The sequence below is a fragment of the Pseudophryne corroboree genome, chromosome 5 (genome assembly GCF_028390025.1).
Source record: "Pseudophryne corroboree isolate aPseCor3 chromosome 5, aPseCor3.hap2, whole genome shotgun sequence".
NCBI lineage: Eukaryota > Metazoa > Chordata > Amphibia > Anura > Myobatrachidae > Pseudophryne > Pseudophryne corroboree.
The window spans coordinates 414532971-414559664 of NC_086448.1; the positions used below are offsets into that span (position 1 = coordinate 414532971).

The 26694-nt window shown below is 45.6% G+C and overlaps 1 protein-coding gene across 1 annotated transcript in view; it reads left to right on the forward strand.

Annotated features, from left to right (window-relative positions):
• Window positions 1–26694, forward strand: part of LOC134929607 (collagen alpha-2(VI) chain-like) — a 123391-nt gene that overhangs the window by 15508 nt on the left and 81189 nt on the right. The window lies entirely within an intron of this gene.

Consider the following 26694-nt stretch of genomic DNA (forward strand, 5'->3'; position numbering starts at 1 on the left):
AATAGTTCTGGGCCTGCCTTGGCTTAAAATGCATAATCCAGTATTCAACTGGACTACTGGAGATTTGGTTTCTTGGAGTTCGGGATGTGCAATCAAATGCTTGACCATTCCGGTTCGTTCTGCACTTCCTGTCCCTGAAGGGTTACCAACCTAGTATATGCCTTTTTTGGATGTTTTCTCCAAACAACAAGCGGAATCGCTGCCTTCTCACCATCCATATGATTGTGCAATCAATCTTATACCTGGTGCTAGACTCCCCAAGGGCCGCCTTTACTCTCTGTCCTTGCCCGAGACGGAAGCTATGGAGGAATATATTCGGGAGAGTTTAGAAAAAGGCTTCATCAGGCCTTCTAAGTCACCGGTAGGAGACGTTTTTTTCTTTGTAGGTAAAAAGGATGGTTCTTTACGGCCATGTGTTGACTACAGGGGACTGAATAAAATCACAATCAAAAATACCTACCCGTTACCCCTGATTACAGTCTTATTTGATCAGCTCAGAAACGCTACAATATAAAATGAAATATATACATAAACTGAAAAATAAATAAACTTGTCTACCATATGTGTGTTGACATTGTAATGTCGACCTTTTAACCCTGTTGACCCATTGAACTGTGTACCTTTTACTAGTCGACCTTTTGACCCTGATGACCTTTTGACCCTGTTGACCTAATGCATGTCTACCATTAGTAGTAGAGCTATTGACTGTAGACCTTTTTAGTGTAGATCTATAGTCCGGATACCGTAATACTTTACCTGCTCTGTTGGGTATAGCAGATGAATTCTGTGATCTGGTTATTGAAAGGGGTCCCCTGGGTCGGCCCTTCCCCCAGTTCTTAATTATTTGCATAAAATGGCTTTTTCGGTCTGCCTCCCATAAACTACGTGATCTCACTTGGAAAGGTCACAAACCTTTTATATTTCAGGACTACTCCCATCAAGCTCTTCTGAGCTCAAACTGAAATGGTATGCTCTTCCCCAAACAGTGACCTACTCAATTCCTAACTGAACCCTCTAGGGCCATTTAATCTCATTCGGATTTGGCAGGGGGATGATTGGAAGAACGCATTCAATACTCATTTGGGTCATTACGAATATTTGGTCATGCCTCTTGGACTCTCCAACGCTCCTGCAGTCTTCCAGGATCTCATAAATGATGTTCTTTGAGATTTCCTCTGAAAATTTGTGGTCGTCTATCTTGATGATATCCCGGGGACGCGTGTCCCGGCCGTCATCATGGAGCCGGGATGCCGCGCGTCCCGCTGAACTCCGCCCGGCGCCTAGCTATAGGCAGACGCCAGACGCAAAGCTCCCTGGTCCCTGCCCGGCGCCTAGCAACAGGCAGACGCTGGGCGCTGGGAACCGCCGGGTGCCTAGCAATGGGGACGCTGCAGGCAGATGGCGTTCCTCATTGCCTGAATGTTAGTTCTCTGTATGCCAGACGTGCAGCAGGACAGCTGCACGTCATTTAGGGTTATTACTGGGTCCTCCAGGATTGGAGCAACAGCATATTTATTCCCTTCCTGGTCACTCCAACGACGCTGGTGATAGTTGTACTTCAGTGTGAACCCTTCAACTCTTTGGTATCCTGTCATGTTGTGCCGTGACCTGGAGTCTGTACCTGTTTGATCCTTAAACAGATCCTGTCAGCCGGAGTTCAGGGTTTTTTTGTGGAGATTCCACACTTGACAGTTTATTATTGCATTTTATCTTAACATCGCTGAGCATTGTTGCTTTCTCTGTTTAGTTGCTTATTACATCTAAGACCATTGGTCCCATTATTACTCGTGCTTTTGGTGTTGCAGGGTTAGTTAGGTTTCCCCTTGCTCACTCATAGTCTCGGGTGGTGCCTTGTCACCTTATAAGACCAGGGGGCATCAGAGTTTGGGCAGACCTAATTCGCCCATTCAAACGCGGCTGCCGTGGGCACAAGAACTTTAGTACCGCAGGCACCATCCGACCACTGCGAGGGGTAATGGAGTCAGGGGTAGAGCACGAGTGATCACAGTCGAAAACCACAGCTGCTGCCCCCGGTGAGTCCTGGAACTCATTCCTTGTTTACCACTACTTCGAGGTCCAAGCACTTTATTCATAATACCCATGCACTTTAAACACATTTGGACTGATTCTGAGTTGAACACAAAGCGACTGTAGTTGCAGGCAGTAGTGGAAGACTTTTTGCTTCTTTACGCTAATGCAAGCAGTGTCGGACTGGGGCATAAAGGGCCCACCAGAGAATTGGTGTGGTAGAGGCCCATGTTTAAGGATGTGGTTAGTCTCCAGAGGGGGGTTAGGTTTGCCTAAGCATTAGAGAGTGAATGGTCTGGGCCCCTTGATAAATAATATATATAGTAAACACTGTTAATGCATGCATGATAAAGTACCAGATTAAAAACATCAATGCGCTGTAGAAAATGCACCATAGTTATGTGCAGTATAAGGTAACATATGTATCATTTAATTGCACAGTCTGGGACCTGATCCCTAAAGGAGGAGGTGGGGGCCCAGGCAGTGGAGCCCACCAGTGGTTTCCCCTGTACCCCTGTGGGCCAGTCCAAGCCTGAATGCAAGTATCGTATCAACTAATGCAGGTATTTATGCATATGCAAGCATAAACCTGTGCAGTCCATTGATTTAAGCCACCCAACTCAAAAGTCATAATTAGTATGTGTACTTGCACCAGCCCCATGTAGGTGCAAGATATATATCTAAAAACAGGCTTCCCTTCCCATTCACACACGACTTATACAGATCATTTGATACACGCTCATGTTTCGGGGCAGCTGGTACCAATGAGCTGTCCAAACTCGTCTGGTAAGTGGTGATTACTGGGGGAGTGGTACCTGCGCTCACCTCCTAGTGTTAGTAAGGAAGTATGTGACAGATAAGCGTTGTGTATATCTATGCCTGTTATTGAGACACAGTGCTCAGGCATAAAGGGTATAATGCATTCAAATAGCAAATGATACAATAACAGTGACTTTTAGCACACAGGTGATGGAACACAATTAGGAGCAATGGGGGTCAATCTGAGTTGTTCGCTCGCTAGCAGTCTTTAGCAGCCGTGCAAACGCTAAGCTGCTGCCCTCTGGGAGTGTATCTTAGCTTAGCAGAAGTGCGAACGTATGCATCGCAGAACGGCTACAAAAAATTACTGTGTAGTTTCTGAGTAGCTTCAGACCTACTCAGCGCTTGCAATCACTTCAGACCATTCAGTTCCGGATTTGACATCACAAACACGCCCTGCGTTCGCCCAGCCACGCCTGCGGTTTTCCTGGCACACCTGCGTTTTTTCGAGCACTCCCTGAAAACGGTCAGTTGACACCCAGAAACATCCACTTCATGTCAATCACTCTGCGGCGGCCATTGCGACTGAAAAGCTTCGCTAGACCTTGTGTGAAAATACATCGCCCGTTGTGAAAGTACGTCGTGCATGCGCAGAAGTGCCATTTTTTTACTTAATCGCAGCGCAGCGAACATTTTCAGCTAGCGATCAACTCGGAATGACCCCCAATGTCCAGATGCTGATGACACAGACTGAAATATAGTAGGAATTTGTAGCTGAAAGTTAGTATGTAATAGTCACGCTCAAATAGGTTCCAAATGCTGGTTCAAGTAAAAGTGGTGCGTTCCTTTGTTGCACAATGGTGCTGTGATACTGTAGATGTTCTAGAGAGCCAGCGTCCTGACCCTCCAGTTACAGTACTCACCCTCCGGTGTACGATGGTGTCATTCCCAGCACTGGCATCTACCTCCTGTCCCTCCTTGATGTCCCGTCTAGGATCCCTGCTTCCACTGCGTGCATGGCAATGTACACCCAGAGCGGGGACCTGTGGGACCGCCAGGTGCTGCCGTGACTTCGGGTTCCCAAGTCTCCCAAGACTTCTGGGTTCCTGTTGGCTTCAGCAGCGCTGCCCGACTACTCAAACTCACCAGCCAGCGAGGACACTTGTTGATGGGGGTAAAGCTGTAGATCTTTCACAGGTGGTGGGTACTGGTAAACGTGCTTGTGCCAAGTGTGTGCTTCCGCCAACACATTTCAGCCCGTAGGCCGTTTTCAAGGATGATTGTGGATCCAATTAGGCTGCTTATATTAGTCCTGTTTGCCAATGAGATGTCATTGGTTGTGGCGTTATTGCTGAGTGACAGTGTCAAATTACTGTTTGTTCTTTTCACTTATTTCATAATAGGGTGATCTGTGTGCTGAACATATGGTATGGTGCACATCATAACCTGTACAAAATTATGCAAATACATACATTAAATGACTTGATTCTCATTGGGTGGCGATTTAATATTGCAGAGTATAGTCCATGATGGGGAAATCTGTTGTGTATGACTCTTATTGGTTTGTTAACTATGTTTTCTCTATCGTCCTAGTGGATGCTGGGGTTCCTGAAAGGACCATGGGGAATAGCGGCTCCGCAGGAGACAGGGCACAAAAAGTAAAGCTTTTTCAGATCAGGTGGTGTGCACTGGCTCCTCCCCCTATGACCCTCCTCCAGACTCCAGTTAGATTTTTGTGCCCGGCCGAGAAGGGTGCAATCTAGGTGGCTCTCCTAAAGAGCTGCTTAGAAAAAGTTTAGCTAGGTTTTTTATTTTACAGTGATTCCTGCTGGCAACAGGATCACTGCAGCGAGGGACTGAGGGGAGAAGGAGTCAACTCACCTGCGTGCAGGATGGATTGGCTTCTTGGCTACTGGACATCAAGCTCCAGAGGGACGATCACAGGTACAGCCTGGATGGTCACCGGAGCCGCGCCGCCGGCCCCCTTGCAGATGCTGAAGCAGAAGAGGTCCAGAATCGGCGGCTGAAGACTCCTGCAGTCTTCTAAAGGTAGCGCACAGCACTGCAGCTGTGCGCCATTTTCCTCTCAGCACACTTCACACGGCAGTCACTGAGGGTGCAGGGCGCTGGGAGGGGGGCGCCCTGGGAGGCAAATGAATACCTATAAAGGCTAAAAATACCTCACATATAGCCCCTAGAGGCTATATGGAGATATTTAACCCCTGCCTGATTTTTCTAAATAGCGGGAGACGAGCCCGCCAGAAAAGGGGCGGGGCCTATCTCCTCAGCACACGGCGCCATTTCCTCTCACAGCTCCGCTGGTCAGGACGGCTCCCAAGTCTCTCCCCTGCACTGCACTACAGAAACAGGGTAAAACAGAGAGGGGGGGGCAAATTTATGGCGATATTTTGATATAACAAAGCAGCTATAAGGGAGCACTTATTATAAGGCTATCCCTGATATATATATAGCGCTTTTGGTGTGTGCTGGCAAACTCTCCCTCTGTCTCCCCAAAGGGCTAGTGGGTCCTGTCTTCGTTAGGAGCATTCCCTGTGTGTCTGCTGTGTGTCGGTACGTGTGTGTCGACATGTATGAGGACGATATTGGTGTGGAGGCGGAGCAATTGCCAAATATGAGGATGTCACCCCCTAGGGAGTCGACACCAGAATGGATGCCTTTATTTATTGAACTACGGGATAGTGTCAACACGCTAAAGCAGTCGTTTGACGACATGAGGCGGCCGGACAATCAATTAGTGCCTGTCCAGGCGACTCAAACACCGTCAGGGGCTGTGAAACGCCCTTTGCCTCAGTCGGTCGACACAGACCCAGACGCAGGCACTGACTCCAGTGGTGACGGTGACGATTCAACCGTATTTTCCAGTAGGGCCACACGTTATATGATTTTGGCAATGAAGGAGGCATTACATTTAGCTGATACTACAGGTACCACTAAACAGGGTATTATGTGGGGTATGAAAAAACTACCTATAGTTTTTCCTGAATCAGAAGAATTAAATGACGTGTGTAATGAAGCGTGGGTTGCCCCTGATAAAAAGCTGATAATTTCAAAGAAATTATTGGCATTATACCCTTTCCCGCCAGAGGTTAGGGAGCGCTGGGAAACACCTCCTAGGGTGGACAAGGCGCTAACACGCTTATCTAAACAAGTGGCGTTACCCTCTCCTGAGACGGCCGCACTTAAAGATCCATCAGATAGGAGGATGGAAAATATCCAAAAAAGTATATACACACATGCAGGTGTTATACTACGACCAGCTGTAGCGACTGCCTGGATGGGCAGTGCTGGGGTAGTTTGGTCAGAGTCCCTGATTGAAAATATTGATACCCTGGACAGGGACAATATTTTACTGTCGTTAGAACAAATAAAGGATGCATTTCTTTATATGCGTGATGCACAGAGGGATATCTGCACACTGGCATCACGGGTAAGTGCTATGTCCATTTCGGCCAGAAGAGCTTTATGGACGCGACAGTGGACAGGCGATGCGGATTCAAAACGGCATATGGAAGTTTTGCCGTATAAAGGGGAGGAGTTATTTGGAGTCGGTCTATCAGATTTGGTGGCCACGGCTACAGCCGGGAAATCCACCTTTCTACCTCAAGTCACTCCCCAACAGAAAAAGGCACCGACTTTTCAACCGCAGCCCTTTCGTTCCTTTAAAAATAAGAGAGCAAAGGGCTATTCATATCTGCCACGAGGCAGAGGTCGAGGGAAGAGACAGCAACACGCAGCTCCTTCCCAGGAACAGAAGCCCTCCCCGGCTTCTACAAAAGCCTCAGCATGACGCTGGGGCTTCTCAAGCGGACTCGGGGACGGTGGGCGGTCGTCTCAAAAATTACAGCGCGCAGTGGGCTCACTCGCAGGTAGATCCCTGGATCCTGCAGATAATATCTCAAGGGTACAGGTTGGAATTAGAGACAGATCCACCTCGCCGTTTCCTGAAGTCTGCTTTACCAACGTCCCCCTCCGAAAGGGAGACGGTTTTGGAAGCCATTCACAAGCTGTATTCTCAGCAGGTGATAGTCAAGGTACCTCTTCTACAACAAGGGAAGGGGTATTATTCCACTCTTTTTGTGGTACCGAAGCCGGATGGCTCGGTAAGGCCTATTCTAAATCTGAAGTCCTTGAACCTGTACATAAAGAAGTTCAAGTTCAAGATGGAGTCACTCAGAGCAGTGATAGCGAACCTGGAAGAGGGGGACTTTATGGTATCCTTGGACATCAAGGATGCGTATCTCCACGTTCCAATTTACCCCTCACACCAGGGGTACCTCAGGTTCGTTGTACAAAACTGTCACTATCAGTTTCAGACGCTGCCGTTCGGATTGTCCACGGCACCTCGGATCTTTACAAAGGTAATGGCCGAGATGATGATTCTTCTTCGAAGAAAAGGCATATTAATTATCCCATACTTGGACGATCTCCTAATAAGGGCGAGGTCCAGAGAACAGCTAGAGATGGGATTAGCACTGTCTCAAGAAGTGCTAAAACAGCACGGGTGGATTCTGAATATTCCAAAATCCCAGTTAATGCCGACAACTCGTCTGCTGTTCCTAGGGATGATTCTGGACACGGTTCAGAAAAAGGTTTTTCTCCCGGAGGAAAAAGCCAAGGAGTTATCCGACCTTGTCAGGAACCTCCTAAAACCAGGAAAGGTGTCTGTACATCAATGCACAAGAGTCCTGGGAAAAATGGTGGCTTCTTACGAAGCAATTCCATTCGGCAGATTCCACGCAAGAATTTTCCAAAGGGATCTGTTGGACAAATGGTCAGGGTCGCATCTTCAGATGCACCTACGGATAACCCTGTCTCCAAGGACAAGGGTGTCTCTTCTGTGGTGGTTGCAGAGTCCTCATCTATTGGAGGGCCGCAGATTCGGCATACAGGATTGGATCCTGGTGACCACGGACGCCAGCCTGAGAGGCTGGGGAGCAGTCACACAAGGAAGAAACTTCCAGGGAGTATGGACGAGCCTGGAAACGTCTCTTCACATAAACATTCTGGAACTAAGAGCAATATACAATGCTCTAAGCCAGGCAGAACCTCTGCTTCAGGGAAAACCGGTGTTGATCCAGTCGGACAACATCACGGCAGTCGCCCATGTGAACAGACAGGGCGGCACAAGAAGCAGGAGTGCGATGGCAGAAGCTGCAAGGATTCTTCGCTGGGCAGAGAATCATGTGATAGCACTGTCAGCAGTGTTCATCCCGGGAGTGGACAACTGGGAAGCAGACTTCCTCAGCAGACACGATCTTCACCCGGGAGAGTGGGGACTTCATCCAGAAGTCTTCCACATGCTGGTAACCCGTTGGGAAAGACCAATGGTGGACATGATGGCGTCTCGCCTCAACAAAAAACTGGACAGGTATTGCGCCAGGTCAAGAGATCCGCAGGCAATAGCTGTGGACGCGCTGGTAACGCCTTGGGTGTACCAGTCGGTGTATGTGTTTCCTCCTCTGCCTCTCATACCAAAAGTATTGAGAATTATACGGCAAAGAGGCGTAAGAACGATACTAGTGGTTCCGGATTGGCCAAGAAGGACTTGGTACCCGGAACTTCAAGAGATGATCACGGAAGATCCGTGGCCTCTACCTCTAAGGAGGGACTTGCTTCAGCAGGGTCCCTGTCTGTTTCAAGACTTACCGCGGCTGCGTTTGACGGCATGGCGGTTGAACGCCGGATCCTAAAGGAAAAAGGCATGCCGGAAGAAGTCATTCCTACTTTGATTAAAGCAAGGAAGGAAGTAACCGTGCAACATTATCACCGAATTTGGCGAAAATATGTTGCGTGGTGCGAAGATCGGAGTGCTCCGACGGAGGAATTTCAACTGGGTCGATTCCTACATTTCCTGCAATCAGGATTGTCTATGGGTCTCAAATTGGGATCTATTAAGGTTCAAATTTCGGCCCTGTCGATTTTCTTTCAAAAAGAATTGGCTTCAGTCCCTGAAGTCCAGACCTTTGTTAAGGGAGTGCTGCATATACAGCCTCCTGTGGTGCCTCCAGTGGCACCGTGGGATCTCAATGTGGTTTTGGACTTTCTAAAATCTCATTGGTTTGAACCACTAAATAAGGTGGATTTGAAATATCTCACTTGGAAAGTGACCATGCTTCTAGCCCTGGCTTCTGCCAGGAGAGTATCAGAATTGGCAGCTTTGTCTTACAAAAGCCCATATCTGATTTTCCATTCGGACAGGGCAGAACTGCGGACTCGTCCGCATTTTCTCCCTAAGGTGGTGTCAGCATTTCATCTGAACCAGTCTATTGTAGTGCCTGCGGCTACAAGTGACTTGGAGGACTCCAAGTTACTGGACGTTGTCAGAGCATTAAAAATATATATTGCAAGGACAGCTGGAGTCAGAAAATCTGACTCGTTGTTTATATTGTATGCACCCAACAAGATGGGTGCTCCTGCGTCTAAGCAGACGATTGCTCGTTGGATCTGTAGCACAATCCAACTTGCACATTCTGTGGCAGGCCTGCCACAGCCTAAATCTGTAAAGGCCCACTCCACAAGGAAGGTGGGCTCATCTTGGGCGGCTGCCCGAGGGGTCTCGGCATTACAACTTTGCCGAGCAGCTACGTGGTCAGGGGAGAACACGTTTGTAAAATTTTACAAATTTGATACTCTGGCTAAGGAGGACCTGGAGTTCTCTCATTCGGTGCTGCAGAGTCATCCGCACTCTCCCGCCCGTTTGGGAGCTTTGGTATAATCCCCATGGTCCTTTCAGGAACCCCAGCATCCACTAGGACGATAGAGAAAATAAGATTTTACTTACCGATAAATCTATTTCTCGGAGTCCGTAGTGGATGCTGGGCGCCCATCCCAAGTGCGGATTATCTGCATAAATTGTACATAGTTATTGTTAACTAATTCGGGTTATTGTTGAAGGAAGCCATCTTTCAGAGGCTCCGCTGTTATCATACTGTTAACTGGGTTTAGATCACAGGTTGTACGGTGTGATTGGTGTGGCTGGTATGAGTCTTACCCGGGATTCAAAATCCTCCCTTATTGTGTACGCTCGTCCGGGCACAGTACCTAACTGGAGTCTGGAGGAGGGTCATAGGGGGAGGAGCCAGTGCACACCACCTGATCTGAAAAAGCTTTACTTTTTGTGCCCTGTCTCCTGCGGAGCCGCTATTCCCCATGGTCCTTTCAGGAACCCCAGCATCCACTACGGACTCCGAGAAATAGATTTATCGGTAAGTAAAATCTTATTATTTTATCAAAATGCTGTTGTTGAAATCTATGTTGAGACCACTGGGTGTCATTGTTTTTAATGTGAATACCCATTTCATCTCTTGTTTATCCAATGTAATGCTATGGTTACCTCCTCTCCAGTTTCTGATGGGGTTTTCGATAGCTATAAAGTATAGACCTGTGGGATCGGAGTTATGTCTATCTTTGTAGTGTATCGATATGCTATTACTGTTGTATCCTCTTTTTATGTTTCTCAAATGCTCATATATCCTTGTTTTTAACAGTCTCACTGTCCTTCCTATGTATTCCAAGCCGCAGGGGCACCTAAGCAAATAGATGACCCCCTCTGTCTCACATGAGATGGTTTGTTTAATCTTGAATGTTTTGTCTATTGTTGTTGAGTGGAAGGTATCTACAATTTTGGTGCTTCTATTGTGCGATGTTCTACATCCTGCGCATTTACCGAAGTAATGAATCCGTTTCTAGGTTCAGTGAAGGGTAATACTGTTTGTATTGTGTTCGATGGCTTGATGTGGTTCTTTTCAAGTCATTTTTTTTATGTCTGGTTCCTTTCTGTACACTATTTGTGGATTTGGACCCATGATTTTGTTATGGTCTTGATCTTGTAGCAATATGTGCCAGTGTGTTCTCAATGTCTGTTTGATTTGGTTGGCAGATTTGTTGTACTGTGTTATAAAATATGTCGACTCCTTGGTGGTATCTTGGAGGGTAACTTTTTCTGTAGCAGTGTCTGTCTGTCTAACTTCTTGGTGTCCTCCATGGCCTTTCTGATTAGTGTTGGGTCATATTTTTTCTCTCTGAATTATGTGCCCAGTTCAGCTGTGTTGTGTAATCCTCAAATTGTGAACAGTTCCTTCTTATCCTTCTGAATTGCCCTCTGGGTATGTTTCTGAGCTATAGGTGATGGTGGCCACTGGTGGAGAGTACATAACTTTTCACATCTACGTTTTTTCCTGAATTTCCTTGTGTGTATCTGATTATCCATAATGTATATTTCAAGATCTAAAAATGTCACCCTCTCTATGCTTGTGTGATGATTGTGTAAAGTGATGTGATGTCACTTGTGGCCAATCCAGTAGTCCGGTACCACTCCCCCAGTAATCACTCCCACAAGTATACTTGTGCTATTAAAGAACTGCGTTCTTTTTTTGTCAGGTATTTATAGTACTTATGCATGTGGAAAACCTGTTATTACTTATTCATTTAAAATATCTACTGTAGAATATACTTGTGCTATTGGAAAGAACTGTGCAGTATTTTTCTACAAGGCATTTACTTATGCATGCAGAAAACCTGATACTTTTATCAATTGTCTATTGTGGAAAATACATAATTTGAGAGAATTGTCCAGCAAAACATTTATTGTGCAGAATTTGTGTACAAGACATTTACTTATGCATGCAGAAAACATGTTATTCCTTAACAATTCTCTATTATGGAAATTACTTATTATTGAGAGAATTGTCCAGTAAAACATTTATTACATACATTTGTGCTATTTGAAAGGACTGTGCAATATTTCTATACAAGGCATTTACCTATGCATGAAAAAAATCTGTTGCTTCTCACCAATTCTCTATTGTGGAAAAGACTTGTATTGTTTGAGAGAATTGTCCAGCAAAATATTTATTAGTGCTATATGGCAAACTGGCAAGCATAATCTTCAGTGAAGCTTGCCCTTGCTATACTGAAGATCTGGCATGCTGTAATAACTTTAGTAGTCTCTGAGGTGTCCTGGTCCCTTTAAATATATGTGTCTAAGATCTTTAGCTTACACTATACAGAGTTGAAGTGCTGGTAGCTGCCGAGTGTCAGAGAACAACTGTAGTCAGCAAGTGGGTTAATTTAATTCAAGGTCACGGTAAGCACCCATAACAAAAGCTCACCATTTCCTTTCATAAACACATGTGGGATGTGGGATGGTGGGGTCAGCATCACACTTACCCATAGGAATTGGGACAGTGGTTGGACCAGCCATCCAGCAATGTTTAATCACAGGAAACACGGACAGCAATCAGTACACACAATAGATGAAGACTGCGGATCTACCTCTGAGGCCAGATGATTGCCAGTGTTGCATAAAGTGCAGAATTTAAGCAATAATTAATCTCCTTGTTACACATGAGATACAAAATCAGGTATGATGGTGTGCAGTGTGTGGGATGATACTCAGTGTTGCAGAGAGGGAGGGAGTGGGTACAAATTACCTGGGCCCAGGCTTTGGAGCGTACCAGCGGAGGCCCAGGTCTGCTACCCCCTCCCCCATTCTGAGTATACCATCCAGTGGTGTGGCCGGCGACATCTTCCCGGTGATCCCTTCTGTAAGCTGGCGCTGCACATAGAAAGCAAAGACTCTGACGCTGTGTCTGAGTCTTTGCTCTCTAATGGTCAGCATCATCCCACGGCCGGGGAAGAGGGACACGCTTCCAGACCAATTAAGTTATTAAGTGGGTTCTTCCCCCGCCACCCCCCTCCCACCCCTCCGTGTTAAAACGATTCCCCCCTTGTGGAGCGCGCAGGGCAGCAAAATAATTTAATATTATAGGATGTAGTCATGCCCACATTATAAAGCCACACCCCCACTCCTTTACCGGGGCCTGGCGTGGCTCTCTCTGCACCTGGTGATATTTCATGAGCTGCCCCTGCAGAGTGCCCCACAGACAGAGAGCAAAATGCCCTCAATAGAGAGAGCGGGAGTTATAATTCCAGCACTCTGGTCTGAGGTGGTCCTATTGCAAGGACCGGAGCACTGGAACGGAATGCTGGGGAAGGGAGCGGGAATAGAAAGTAGCCCCTGGCGCCCTAACTCCGTTGTCTCGCCCGTGTTGTCAGAAATCCCCTGCGAGACTATGGTTGCTTGAGCCCATGGCAGCCGCGTTTGAAGGGCGGATTATGTCTGCCCAACTCCGATGCCCCCTCAGGTCTTAATGGGAGACAAAGGGAAATCCGAGACAGGGTGATAACAAGGGGCCCTCTGACTAAACAACCAGGCCAGGGGCTACAAACTAACTGACTAAACCTGAGGTATGTGCGGTAACCCGCCAGGGAAAAGGACAACCAAAATCCACTAGTCCGTACTCCTACCCAGCACCGCTGGATACCAGAGTGGATCTGTGGGAGCGGAATCCTCCGCAAAAGCTCCGAAACACAAATAATAAATGACAAATAATAAAGCGGCCCAAGCCGCAACACACGGCTACGCCGTGACTCACGAACACCACTGGATGTTCAAAAGGTGCTCAGTCAGGACTCCAGGAACAGATGACGACTTCCGAGTACAGGACAACTGAGAACAGGAACGACCGGATACAGCAGGACTGGAAACACTCACAGCAAACAGATTCAGCATGCAGGAAGCTATTACCGGCGTCTGTGAGAAGCCCAGGAAGTGTATTTAACAGGGAGTCCTCCAATCAGCTGTTTGGAGGCTGATTGGATTAGATGCCATACAGCTGCCAAGCTGCATGGCCAGGAAAACAGATATCTATTAATTAAATTGAACCCAGCAACGGGGAAACGCAGTCCGTAAGTGGCGTCCCCGTTGCTAGGGTCCGTGCGGCTCCGTGCGCCCGGCGTCTAGCGTTGCCAGGGAGCCGGCGGCTGTACGCGCACGGCGTCCCTGGTTGCTAGGCGCCGGGCCGCACCGACGAGCGGACCCCGGCGCCTAACAGCGGGGATGTATATATTTGTGATGTCCCTGCCCAGTCTACAGTGTCCAGCTAGTAATAGGCACGGGAGTAGATATAGACAGTATGCTTCGGTCTCCGGAGATGTCATGTAGGTACTGTAGCAAGCTCTCAATCAGGGTTTTGACAATGAGTGCACAAATAAGCAGGGTCCCACTAACTATTGACTACTGGTGTACACAGGAGTAGAGGCATTCCTCTTCAGAACATACTTAATGGTCACCATCTCTCCCAGCTAGGTAATGCCAACCATCAATGGTTGTTTTCTGTTTTTTAGCTGACAGCAGTGAAACCTGGTATGGTCTTCTGCCACTATAACCATCCACCTAATGGCTCGGAGTGCTGTGCATTCAGAGATGCTTTTTGGTAGACCACTGTTGTAACACTCATTATTCAAGTTAATGTCACCTTCATGTCAGCTTTGACCAGTATGGCCATTCTTCTATGGGCCCTCTCATTAACAAGATATTTTTAGCCACAGAACTGCTGCTCACTAGATGATATTAGTTTTGTGAAATATTCCCTATAAACTCAATAGAATGTTGTGCATTAAAATCCTAGAAGAGCAGCAGTTTCTAGGACATTAAAAATACTGCATCTGACCCCAACATTAATTTCACAGTCAAAGGTGCTGATTGAGAGGTGAACACTAATTGCAATGCCACTGCATCTTTGTGCTAAAAGTACGCATGTGCAGATCTCTGAATCAGGCCTAAGAATGCCAAATTGATTTCTCACAAATATTTAAAATGCTCGCTCTAATATATATTGTAAATGCCTGCAACTCTTATTACCATATCCCATGAATGTGCGCTGTACATCGCACAACACTGCATCCCATAAGAGAAAACAATACACCCACACATTATCTGAGTTCCAAAGCTCATTGATGTATATATTTGTTGTTAAAAGGATATGGATTCAATATATATTGCAAAGTACAGTATACCTATAGTTACATGAATAGAACTCACACAGTAAACAGTTAGAACATACAATTACATACAGTTATATGCAGTTTCAGTTACATGCCAGCGATACAATACCATATCTTTCTCATATAAGTTTGTCCCTCCATATGACTCTCTCTCTCTCTATTTCCTCTGTAAAATCATGCAAGACCTCCATCTCCCTCTGAGACCAAAAAGGAACTAACTCTGAGACCAAAAAACATGAACTACCTTCCTGTGTGACCAGCAAAATGTGTTAACTAGTTTCTGGGGGAGGGGTTCATGATGAGTCACTATTCTCTTTGTATATGCTGATCAGGTTCAGCCTTTAGGACTGCCAAAGGGGCTGGCCTGAGTTTCCTGTTCATTACCTATTTGGAGCTTCTATTGTTCTAATAGAGTGATTTTAGCTTTTATACATGTAATCATAATTCCGTGTTGCAATGTACTACAACTTAATGACAAGTATCAAATGAATCTACACATTAAGCTGGTTGCTTCAATAGTAAACATGACAGGTGTATCTGGTTCCATTCAAATAATACACATTCATGACATTAATTCATTAGGTAATTTTAAATCATCATGATGTCTGGCGCTTGATATTATTAGAATTATGTACTGTATGAAATAAGTGTCGAATCCATCTCTGTGGCATGTCCATGTAAATGCGTGTGTTACCATATATGGCTGTGCTCGCTGCACGTATTTGCAAGTATAGCGACTTAATTGTGTGTAGTTTGTATGTTCTCTTTATGTAATATTTTTTTGACTTCGACAGTCCACCCTTTGGCAGTAAACAATAACTGCCATCAATTATTAACATAAGAAAAAAATATTTCATACCATAATCGGTGACCTAGACACAAGTATGTATGCATTTCGCAAATCAGACGCTTGACTATATTTGGGGAAGACAGGGAGGAGGACGAGACATCCTCTATATGCACTCGGCGGTCACGGGACCACTGGTTGGGTGTGGGACAACATTCAACCTATAGAGTATGCTGGGACAGTGCTTTGGCCTATAATGTCTGATTTGCGACGAACATTTCACACATACATGTACCTACGTCTTTGTACACTGATATTTGGTTTCAATTGAGGTTCTGCTTGGTAGGTGAAGAAGACACAAACAAATCGTGACAGTGACATATAAAATTTTCATGATCTATATATTCCTATCATTTTCTGAACATTGTTTCCATTTCTGGAACGTATGCTAGGTCTATTTAATCATTGAACAAGGGTTATAAGTAGTGTCCTTCCTAAATAACGTAACCCTTCGCAGTTCGGGGAGAGACACTCATAAACCTTTCTTCCACATATATTAATGAGCTCTTTATCTGCAATGTGTGAATAGCCATTGTCTGAATGTTCCTGATTACCTCTGAACTCCATAACTACTAGACCTTTGATTTTTCTCTGATTTTGACAAACTGATCGGCTAATCCTGGGATCCTATAAGGAAATCTCTCCTTCCTACAGAACCAGTTCCAGTCCCACACTCGACTCCTCATAAAAAAAACCTCGCAAAAATATAATATCCTGAAAGAAAATGTTTGTCAGCGGGAAAGAGAGAAAAGAGGAATAGAACAAAACAACTCTTGTTCATAACAAATCAATTACAATGACTGGTCTTTCTGCAGTCCTTTAGTACGCTCAGGTAGTGTTCAACAGTGCCGCCTCTCAGTCTTCACGGAACAGAGTCTCTGGTGATACGAGGTTCTCTTTGCCTTGCTCTTTGAAAACACAGTTCACTTGGAACACACAGTTCACTTTGCTCGCCACCTTGCTCTTTGAACACACAGTTCACTTGGAACACACAGTTCACTTCAAACACACAGTTCACAAACTCGATGAATGTGAGCAATAAAGTCTTTATTGTCACAACTGAGGGCCTGAGCTGACGGGAGGCAGCCTCAGTTGTAGGGGCTGAGATGTACCGGAACCTGGGAGGTTGTATCAGACCCCTGGACATGTAAGTAACATGAATAATAACTGCCCGAAGGCGTGACCACGACAACTTGGATAAAAGTCAATGATGTTTATTATGACAACTCCGCAACACAGCAGCAGTAAAAGAAAACGTAAAAAGTCAGCAAAGAATAAATACAGTTCCTGGGTACTACAGGATGGCAGGAGCCACAGGGCACTGGTAGTGTGAGATAGTTCTTATGATCTTCTAGATGGAAAGTCCTTACCAGGCCCGACTGTAGCAATGGAGATAACCCAGGATTGTGCCAGCTGGTGTTCCAGGAAAAGCTGGGTTGCTGAAGATAAAACAGCTGCTGTGGATACTGGCTGGAACCAGACTGTTGTTAGCACGGAGTGGATACTGGCTGGAACCAGTTAAATAATAAATGAACTTGGGAGCGATGAAATATGAACTGAAATGTAGAACTTGAGAGCGGAGAAATAATAATACCGGTGGAGAGTGGTAAAGTGTAGAAAGGACACCGGCCCTTTAAGGGAAGCTGTACTCTGCTGGAAGCTGAGCTGGAAGCAGGTAATGTTGTAGCTGGAAACAGATGAATCCACAATGGATTGGAGAGTCAGGCTACACCGCAGGTGGAATGCTGGTGCGGGTCTCTATGGTGGAAGTCTTGAGACAGGAGCTGGAACCTGGAAGACAATCACAGGAGAGAGACAAACAGGAACTAGGTTTGACAACCAAAGCACTGACGCCTTCCTTGCTCAGGCACAGTGTATTTATACCTGCAGCAAGGAAGGGATTGGCTAGGCAATTATGCAGATTATCAATACTGAGAACAGATTGGTGGAAATTATCAGCTGACAGAATCCAAGATGGCTGCGCCCATGCAGACACTTGGAGGGAAGTTTGGTTTGTAATCCATGTGGTAATGAAAACAGTAATGGCGCCGGCCACCGGAGACAGGAGGCGCCAGGCTGACAGATGCACATCCAACCACGCGGACACAGCGGAGGCCGCGGCTGACGTAATCGCCACTCAGACACTCTGCATGCAGAAGTTCAGGGACGGCGGCGGAGGCCGCGGGAGACGCCATGCCAGGTGTAATATGGCGTTTACTGTGACAGCGTCCCAGAGTGACAGGAGAGGATACAGGAATGTACACATCAGGATAACAGATGGGATCCGGTCCTGGAGCGCTGAGCCAGCCTTAGGAGGCATCTGATGGGTAAGAAATGGCGTCCAGATACCCGGATCGTGACATTTATCACGAGTTCTCTCCGGGTCAGCGACCTTCTTGCAGTGGGACGAGTGGACCCAAGTCTCTCTTTCGGCGACCTTTAGTGCTGTCAACAAATCTTGGTATGGTCCTTCCCACCTGTCTATTAGGCAACCTGAGCGTAAGAACAATCACACAGTCTCTTGGTTCACAATCAGTTAGTATTTGGCATACCAGCAATCAACAGTTTCAAGTTCTTTTGTCAAGTTCTCAAATGTTGGCTCATCTCAATAAGGTACTGTACTGTCACCTCATTGGTGTATTTCTGATCATTGTGCGGATCAATCATGACATGAGGTTGTCTTCCAAAAACAACCCAAAAAGACACAAATACCAAAACAAAAACAAATTTCGAAGAGGGTGATTCGTCGAGTGAAGATCTGGGAGTGGTTCCGAAGCTACATAATACTAGTGGCAGTATCTATGATCACAATAGTACAATTTCAAGCTTTGCTAAACCTTTAGGGGTACCATTATCTACACACAAATTTCTGCACAATTTTTCTTTGCGGTAAACATAGCAGCATCCGTAGCGGCAGGAAATGCATCTACCCAGTTTGAGAAAACATCAGTGCACACCAATACATAATAATGATTCCTAAAGGGTGTTAACTGTACGAAGTCGATTTGTATTTCCTGAAAAGATCCGTCTGCAGGAGGGATATGGGATGGCTCTGTTGGTATTGCTTTACCAATATTCTTCCTCAAGCAAGTAAGACAGGTCATTGCTCTCTTACCTGCATGAGAATAGAATCCTGGCGCACACCAGTAGGCTCTCATCAGCCTGTACTTACCCTCTTTGCCTAGATGAGTCAGACCGTGTGCCACCTCAGCTAGACTTTGAAAGTATGCTCTGGGGGCTACTGGCTTACCGTGTCCACCTGCCCACAGTCCTGAGGACTCCTGGCCATACCCCTTTGTCCTCCAGACTGCCTCTTCCTGCAGGGAACACAAATTTTTGTATCTTAATTTAACTATCGTGTGTTTGCAATGTAGAGTACCATGAGCATAACTCAAAAAGAAAAAAAACATCTCTACAGGAGAGAAGGAAGAAGAAAATGGAAAAATAAAATATCAGGTTTGCCATTCATCAACAGGCATATCAGTGTCTATACAAAATTTCCCTTCACCAGTATTCCCATTCTCCACCCTTTGTGCATGACAAGGCACACTGCAGTAATACTGGTGTTATCGTGCTGTTGAGATATACTGGGTTTGGGCAGAACTCTGAAGGACCTAGGCATGTGGAGTTTGAACTGTAATTGGGTCCATGTATTGTACCACCCTGTGTGAACGCAAAAGATGAAGAGGAAAACTGTAGAGAAACTGAATAGAGGTTGGTGACAGATGAGTTTGTAGAGGTGAAGAAGATTTTATAAAAATTTGACAACTGGATTGGGCACTACGGGGAAGTGATTCTCCACTTGGTCTATACCCCTTAAAAAAATTTCTGTGTGTCTTATCTCTACTGGGACTATCCCAGCCATCAATCCAGTGTCCTGTCCATCCTAAATTCATAGGGAACCCGGTATCTGTGAGTTAATTTTCTCTACCTGTGATGGACATGCATCTAGAACAGCGAAATGTAACATTAGTAAGTTGCATTTATTCTGTTCTTCCCATTAACCGAATCTGTGTTTTCTATATGGCTTATGATTCCTTACTATATGTCCCTTGGTCCCGTCTATGTGTTTAATAATGTGGCTTGTGTTTTCTGTCTAGGGAATCTATATTGACTATGTGTCCTACTACTCCTACAATCTCTGGCAAAATGCCCTTCCTTCCTTCCTTCCTACAAGTGTAACATATTATTGACCATTAGGGATCTGGGGTTTGGACTGATGGGTCTTTCCTGTATGTGCCAGTATACTTACCCTCCTCAACCTCTCCACCTGTTGATCTCTGCGCCTAGCACTATTCTGGTGATGTTCAATAGCACACTATCTAAGATTAGCTACTGTGACCCCTTTCCAATTTTGCAAAGAAGTCTGCACCCTGACACTCAGTGCCTTATTGAACCCGTCCATTTGCACAGAGACAGCCATCTCCCATTTGCCGAATTAGTGTTTACCAGTTGTCTTATCCTGATGGAGAGTTTTTCTATTTCTGCAAGAGACAAAAACAAAAAAAAAGTTTAACAAGCTCCTAGGTCATGCGTATTTCATTCAGTCCTTCTCATCCCGTACTAAGGGTCTGTACGTGGTCCAACAAACATTTCCAAGCTCATCTTTACTAGGGGCATTACTAGGAATGCATACTTCTTATATGGTAACTGAAAGAAATACCCTGGGGTTACCTTGTCTCTGTTCGCTTTCCTATTGGCAAATACTAATGTGCGGACAGGTTTTTTTTTTTCTCCATTTCTGACGTTGCTTGCTTGATTTTTTTAGTTTTATTTATTTATTTGTTTTACTATATATGTACACGAATGATACCATACTTACCTGTTCCACTGGTCTCAGCCACATCCCCCACAGGCTACTGCTCTTCTTTTACCGGTTGGATACTCCTCTGGGTGCATGAGAAATGGCTGAAAATTATCAGGTCACCTTCTCCTAAATAAAACTTCAACATTCATTAGTACATATATAGGTTACAGACATATTTTTCAGATTTTTTTTATTTTCTATAGTATGTATGCTGGCCGTAACTGCTTCCACATCTACATAAGGCGGTGTACTTGCATTCTCTTTTTTTCTTCCTACTTGGTTATTGTTGCTACAAGTTCAAACAGTTCTTGTATTTCCATTCTTGTCTTATATGACTTTGGTTAGACATACCACCTGCAATATCTTAGGATCAAACTCACCAACCCCTCTTGCTGTCACAGGTTTAAACAATTTGTATGTCTGACCCTTTGTTTTCGGGATTTTATCAGACATATTCTTATCCTTAAGTTCTGCAGTACCTCTGGTTCAAAGCTGCTCACCTTAGGGAATGGTACCCTATCTTTGTCAATCATACCTATTCATTGCAAAAAGCCTCCGTGTGTGAACCATACTTTTCACACATAATAAACCTCACTGACCCCCTGGGCCGCCGCACCTCAACCTGAACCCTAGTTTCTAAACGCCCACTGCTTGTGCAATTGGATCCCATCGCGGACTTTTTGCCAATAAACGCAATCCCCAATGCACACCGCAGATAGACGTGAAAGACACCTAGCGCTTTCACTCGCTCCATCTCCGCTGAGTACCACGACTCACTCCAATAGTGAACACCGCATACCCAGTGAGGCCCTATCTAGTTTCTATTTACTGGAAGTGTTTAGGAGTGACTTACCTATTCCAGTAAATATACACCGCTGGAGATTTTCCTGAGAGAGACCAGCGAAAACTCCCTATAACCTTATACACAAATCACACTTGCGTATGCTCTATACAGCGCTAATGGTACCATGATTTTACGCAAAAGCTCGTAAAGGGGTATCCAGTTGCGCTATATATATCGCACCCACAAATGCGCGGTCCAATTGCACAGCATATAGGTACTTGTTACTTATCTGCCGTATCTGCCGTACGACCACGGGTCGTTGTACAAACTCAGACCCTCAGTCCGGAGCGTAATACCAAAAAAAACTTTTTACTTCAATACTTCGCAATACAATGCACTATCACGCTCCTCTACAAATCACCTCACGATTTGCGTATTTCAATCTATATTATTATTAACGTGAGTCAGCCACTTCACGCCACCAAGCCTCCTCTTACTTGATGTACCACGGGACCCGACTTCCGGGGTTCAGTTCCACTCACTCCTACGTTCGCTCGCTCAAGTACACTTTGTCTTTTCTGTATAGAAAAGTTGGATTCATTCAGATAGATAGCTTTACCCCAGAGGCAATACAGTTTTTAAACTAAATTTAGAGTAACCTGCTTTTGAAATCTGATAGTTATGTGCTATTGTATTAAATGTCTACTATCCCACCTTTGAACTAAACGACACTATTGTATAATTTGTACTCAGCGCCCGCATTCTTACACACTTTGCGCAAACACGCGACCGTGGTGTGTCTCTTACAGCGTGTGCAGTTCCGTACTTTGTCTGAGACACGTGTACAAAACCGTACATCCGCAGTAAATCACACAGCTCTATAAATGTGAGCAATAAAAACTACTTGCCCACTAAACACAACACACACTTGTTCCGTATAAACCTTTACAACTAGGCCAGACTGTGTTTGTGCTTTATGCTTACTTCCTTAAAATACTGTTATTTTGGATTTACCTATAAATTTACCTATATAGCAACAAATGTATCCTATTTCACACAGACCTATAGTGACTCTAGCAATAATCAATAATTTAAATGATATGATTCAGATTGGATAGCTATCTTGCAGAACATACACTGATATAAATATACACATAATTATAATAATATTATTATATATAATATATATTTATATAATATATATCACTTGACTCTCATAGAACCCCCACTCAGTACACACCTACTGAATGAATGCATTTCATTTAAAGTCTCTAATTTGCATATCAACAGAGGTTCATATGCCTGTTCAAGAGGGTAGTGGGACAGGTTAATTAACATTTCAATGTCTATCCTAAACTAGCAAGCAGAGTTACTGAATCCTAGAGGTAAAAGAAAAAAAAAAACTTTTTTTTTTTTATATCTGTGTGTAATTCTTACACTAAGTATTCATTTCACTATGAACTTTCACTAGGCCCAGCTGAAACTATTTGTAATTGACTATGGCATGGGTTAAATAAATGCATTGGTAACTCATAAATGGTGATTGATGTGACCAAGGAGAGCTTATTATTCTGGGCAGTGAAAATCAGCCATTTAGAAAAATTACCTTCCCAAAATGGCCGCTGCTCCTTTCCCCTTCCACATCCATGAGGGTTACACAAAATGGTGGACAGGCCATGTGGTTAGTCCAAAATGGAGTACAGACCATGCGGCTTCCTTTGTCACAAAGAAATCACACATCTGTTAGGTTCCTGGTGCTCAGAACAAGGGAGATGTTATGAAGCGAGTCCAGAGCACCAGGACGTAATGCTGGGAAAGGGGAATGGAAAGGGAATAGCCCCTGGTGCCCTATCTCCGTTGTCTCACCCGTGCTGTCAGTACACTCTTGCGAGACTATGGTTGCTTGAGCCCATGGCAGCCGCGTTTGAAGGGCGGATTACGTCTGCCCAACTTCGATGCCCCCTCAGGTCTTAATGAGAGACAAAGAGTGAACCGAGACAGGGTGATAACAAGGGGCCCTCTGACTAAACAACAAGGCCAGGGGCTACTAACAAACCTAAAACCAAAGTATGTGCGGCTTGCCGCCAAAGGAAAAGAACAACAAAGGAAATGCTGACCACACGCCGACACAATACTTTTGTGTACCGACGGTGACAGCATAAGCAGAACCCTCTGCAAAACACCAGTGACAGAAATAATAAGGGAATACAGCGGCCTCAGCCAACGGACGCGGCCGTGCCGCTACTCACGGAACCGGTACGAATACTGGCAAACGGACAGGAACTCCCAATGCTGCTGACACAGACTCTCAGAACTGGAGGACAGGCAGAATCCCAAATGACAGACCGGTGGACACAAAGAAGCCAGAAACTTGCACAGGCAAAGGTACTGGACCTCAGGACAGGAACGCCTCACGGCAGGACACGGGATCAGACATAGGAATCGACACAGGGACTGACACAGGATCGACACAGGAAGCTCAGGAACTAGCAGGAACCAAGCTCAGAACTCAAGCAGACTGAAAACCCAGGAATATCACCAGCATCTGTGAATTGCAAACAGCCAGCATATAACAGAGAGGCCTAATTAATAATCCCATGCAGCTGCCTTGTTGCATGATTCCAAACTGACCAGATGCAATTAGCAGCCAGGTGAGGCTGAACATAAGGGAACAAGCTGCAATTACACAGACTCACCAGCGGCAGCAGACAAGAGTATTCTAAAACAGAGCAACAGGAAATCCTGGCATGCAAGACAACTTTATAAACATAAAATAGGAATGAACCACTACCTGTGGTTCATAACAGTATCCCCTCCTTAAGGGTGAGCTCCGAGCACCCCATGACACCCACGGGGAACATAAACAGAAGTATAACATGAAATACAGAACAAAACTGCAAAACAGGAATGAGCCACAGCCGTGGCTCATAACATTACCCCCCCCCTTGAGGAGGGGTCAAAAGACCCCAAAATTCAGAATATCCAGAACAAGGGATACAAAAAAAAACCTGACACACTGGTCTAACAGACAAGAAAACAAAAACAAGCTGTAGCAACAACTTGTAACAGTGCCCTCCCCTTGATGGTGGCCACTGGACACAAGACAAGGGGAAAAAAATCCTTTTTTTTTTTTTTATCAAGGCAAGAGTCAAAAATTATTTCTTTTTCTTCTTCTTCTTTTTACAAAGCTCTTTAGGTCTGACTAAGGTAATTCCCCACACATTGTCTGAACTGATGGTACCACCCAGCAAGGCTGCGTTCAAATCAGAGACAGGTCTCTTACCCTTGGGAACTGAACTTTCTGGTAAAGTACTATTATTAGAAGAAGAAGTCAGAAAAGCACATCCTGCAGTCAAAACAACGGGCTGAGACTCTTGTGCTGAGTTTACAGTATTTGGTGGACTCTCAGCATATAAGACGGGTGACCTAGAGGAACCTGAACCAATTTCTTTGGAACCATATCTTTTAATAATTGCATCACTGAATGCTAGGGGATCCTGAAGAATGGGATCTTCAGCTTTCATTAGGCTGGTCGCCCACTCAAAAGGCTCTCCTCTAAAAGAATAAATCAGATAGAGCCCAAGGTTTTCTGAAGTGATGCCCAGAAATGGTCTAGACAACATAATAGTGTAATAGTGTTTGAAAAGCGCCAGAAATTGGGCTAAGTCCCCATCAAAGGTTATGGATGTTGAGATATCAGAGTCAGGATCTGTTTCCTTCTCATCTGACTGACTGGAGTGCTTTGCTAGGACCTGGTCACTATTGACCTTACTCGAGGCTGAGACTCTCTGAACCCCACCCGGGGCTGAGACTTTCTGAACCCCACCCGGGGCAGTGACTTTCTGAACCCCACCCGGGGCAGTGACTTTCTGAACCCCACCCGGGGCAGTGACTTTCTGAACCCCACCCGGGGCAGTGGCCTCCGAGAACCCTGCTGGGGCAGTGGCCTCCGAGAACCCCGTTGGGGCCAGCACCTCGGATTCTTTTACTGGGACCGGGCCGTTGGCCTCCCTGACTGGGATCGGGCCATCGGCCTCCCTCTCTGAGTCGATAATTATCGAAAGTTCTCCCGGGACTATGACTTCCGGGACTTTTGCTGAAGCAATAACGTTCAGATCCTCCACTAATGCTATGCTTCTTAAGTTCTTTCCTGGGGAAGCGACTTCTAGACCCTTCTTTGGGGCTGCGTCTCTCGATACCCCACTTGGGGATATTACTTCAAAGATCCCTCCTGGGGTTTTGCTTCTCGAGTTCCCCTCAAGAACTATGGTTTTAGAGACCCTTTCTAGGGTTGCGCTTTTCAAATCCCTACCTGGGGTAACAGCTTCTGAGACCCCTTCCGGTATGGACACCTGAACTATAATATTTGATGTCCCTCTATAAGCTAGGGCATCGGGTACCGCTCCAGCACTCTGGGCATCGGGTACCGCTCCAGCACTCTGGGCATCGGGTACCGCTACAGCACTCTGGGCATCGGGCACCACTCCAGGACCCTGGGCTACGGGCACCACTCCAGGACCCTGGGCTACGGGCACCACTCCAGGACCCTGGGCTACGGGCACCACTCCAGGACCCTGGGCTACGGGCACCACTCCAGGACCCTGGGCATCGGGCACCACTCCAGGACCCTGGGCATCGGGCACCACTCCAGGAACCTGGGCATCGGGCACCACTCCAGGAACCTGGGCATCGGGCACCACTCCAGGAACCTGGGCATCAGGCACCACTCCAGGGACTTGCAACTCCGCTTCCACAGGAACCTCAAGAGAGGAGAGAAACATTCTCTTTTGATTCCTGAATCTATAATGGGGCTCCCTTGCCCAAGGACCCCAATTATAGGACAGAGAGCTTTTTTTGTGTGGGTTGTGTGACAAGTACCTCTGCCACAGTAGAGACAGGAGTAGGTCTTGTATCATGACTCAACTTGGCCAGAGGGCAAGACTCGTCACCACACTTTGGCTTGCGCAACTCACAGGTATGCAGATAATGGCCTAAACCCCCACAATATAGGCATAAGTTTAAGTTTCTGCGACGCAGACGCTCCTCTTCTGAGAGCCTGGGCCGCAGAAAACTTTTAAACCTTTTCTCTTCAATTAAACCAGAGGATTCTCTTGTCACCATACTGTGAGCAAGAGTCTCTTTAGAGATAGATGTACTCTCAACGACTTCTGGCAAAATGAGCAAGATTTTAGTCAGAAGGTTTTGCAGTTGCTTTAGGGATTGCTGCAAAACTTCTAGTCGCTCTGGTCTCAAAGCACTGAATACAGAGTTCAGGGCTGCGAGAGATGCCTGCAGGGCTTGCATAGTAGACATAGGAGGATTTAAAACTAGACAAGACAAGACAAGACAAGGCAAGACAAGGCAAGACTAAATTTTGCTAAACAAAACAAGACTTTTTTTTTTTTTAAACACCGGACTGGATTCTAAACACCGGACTGGATTCTAAACACGGGACTGGATTCTAAACACTGGACTGGATTCTAAACACCGGACTGGATTCTAAACACCGGACTGGATTCTAAACACCGGACTGGATTCTAGACTAGACACTGGACTGGGCCAAAAAAGAAAAAAAAAAGTTTTATTTCTTTTTTGTGGTAT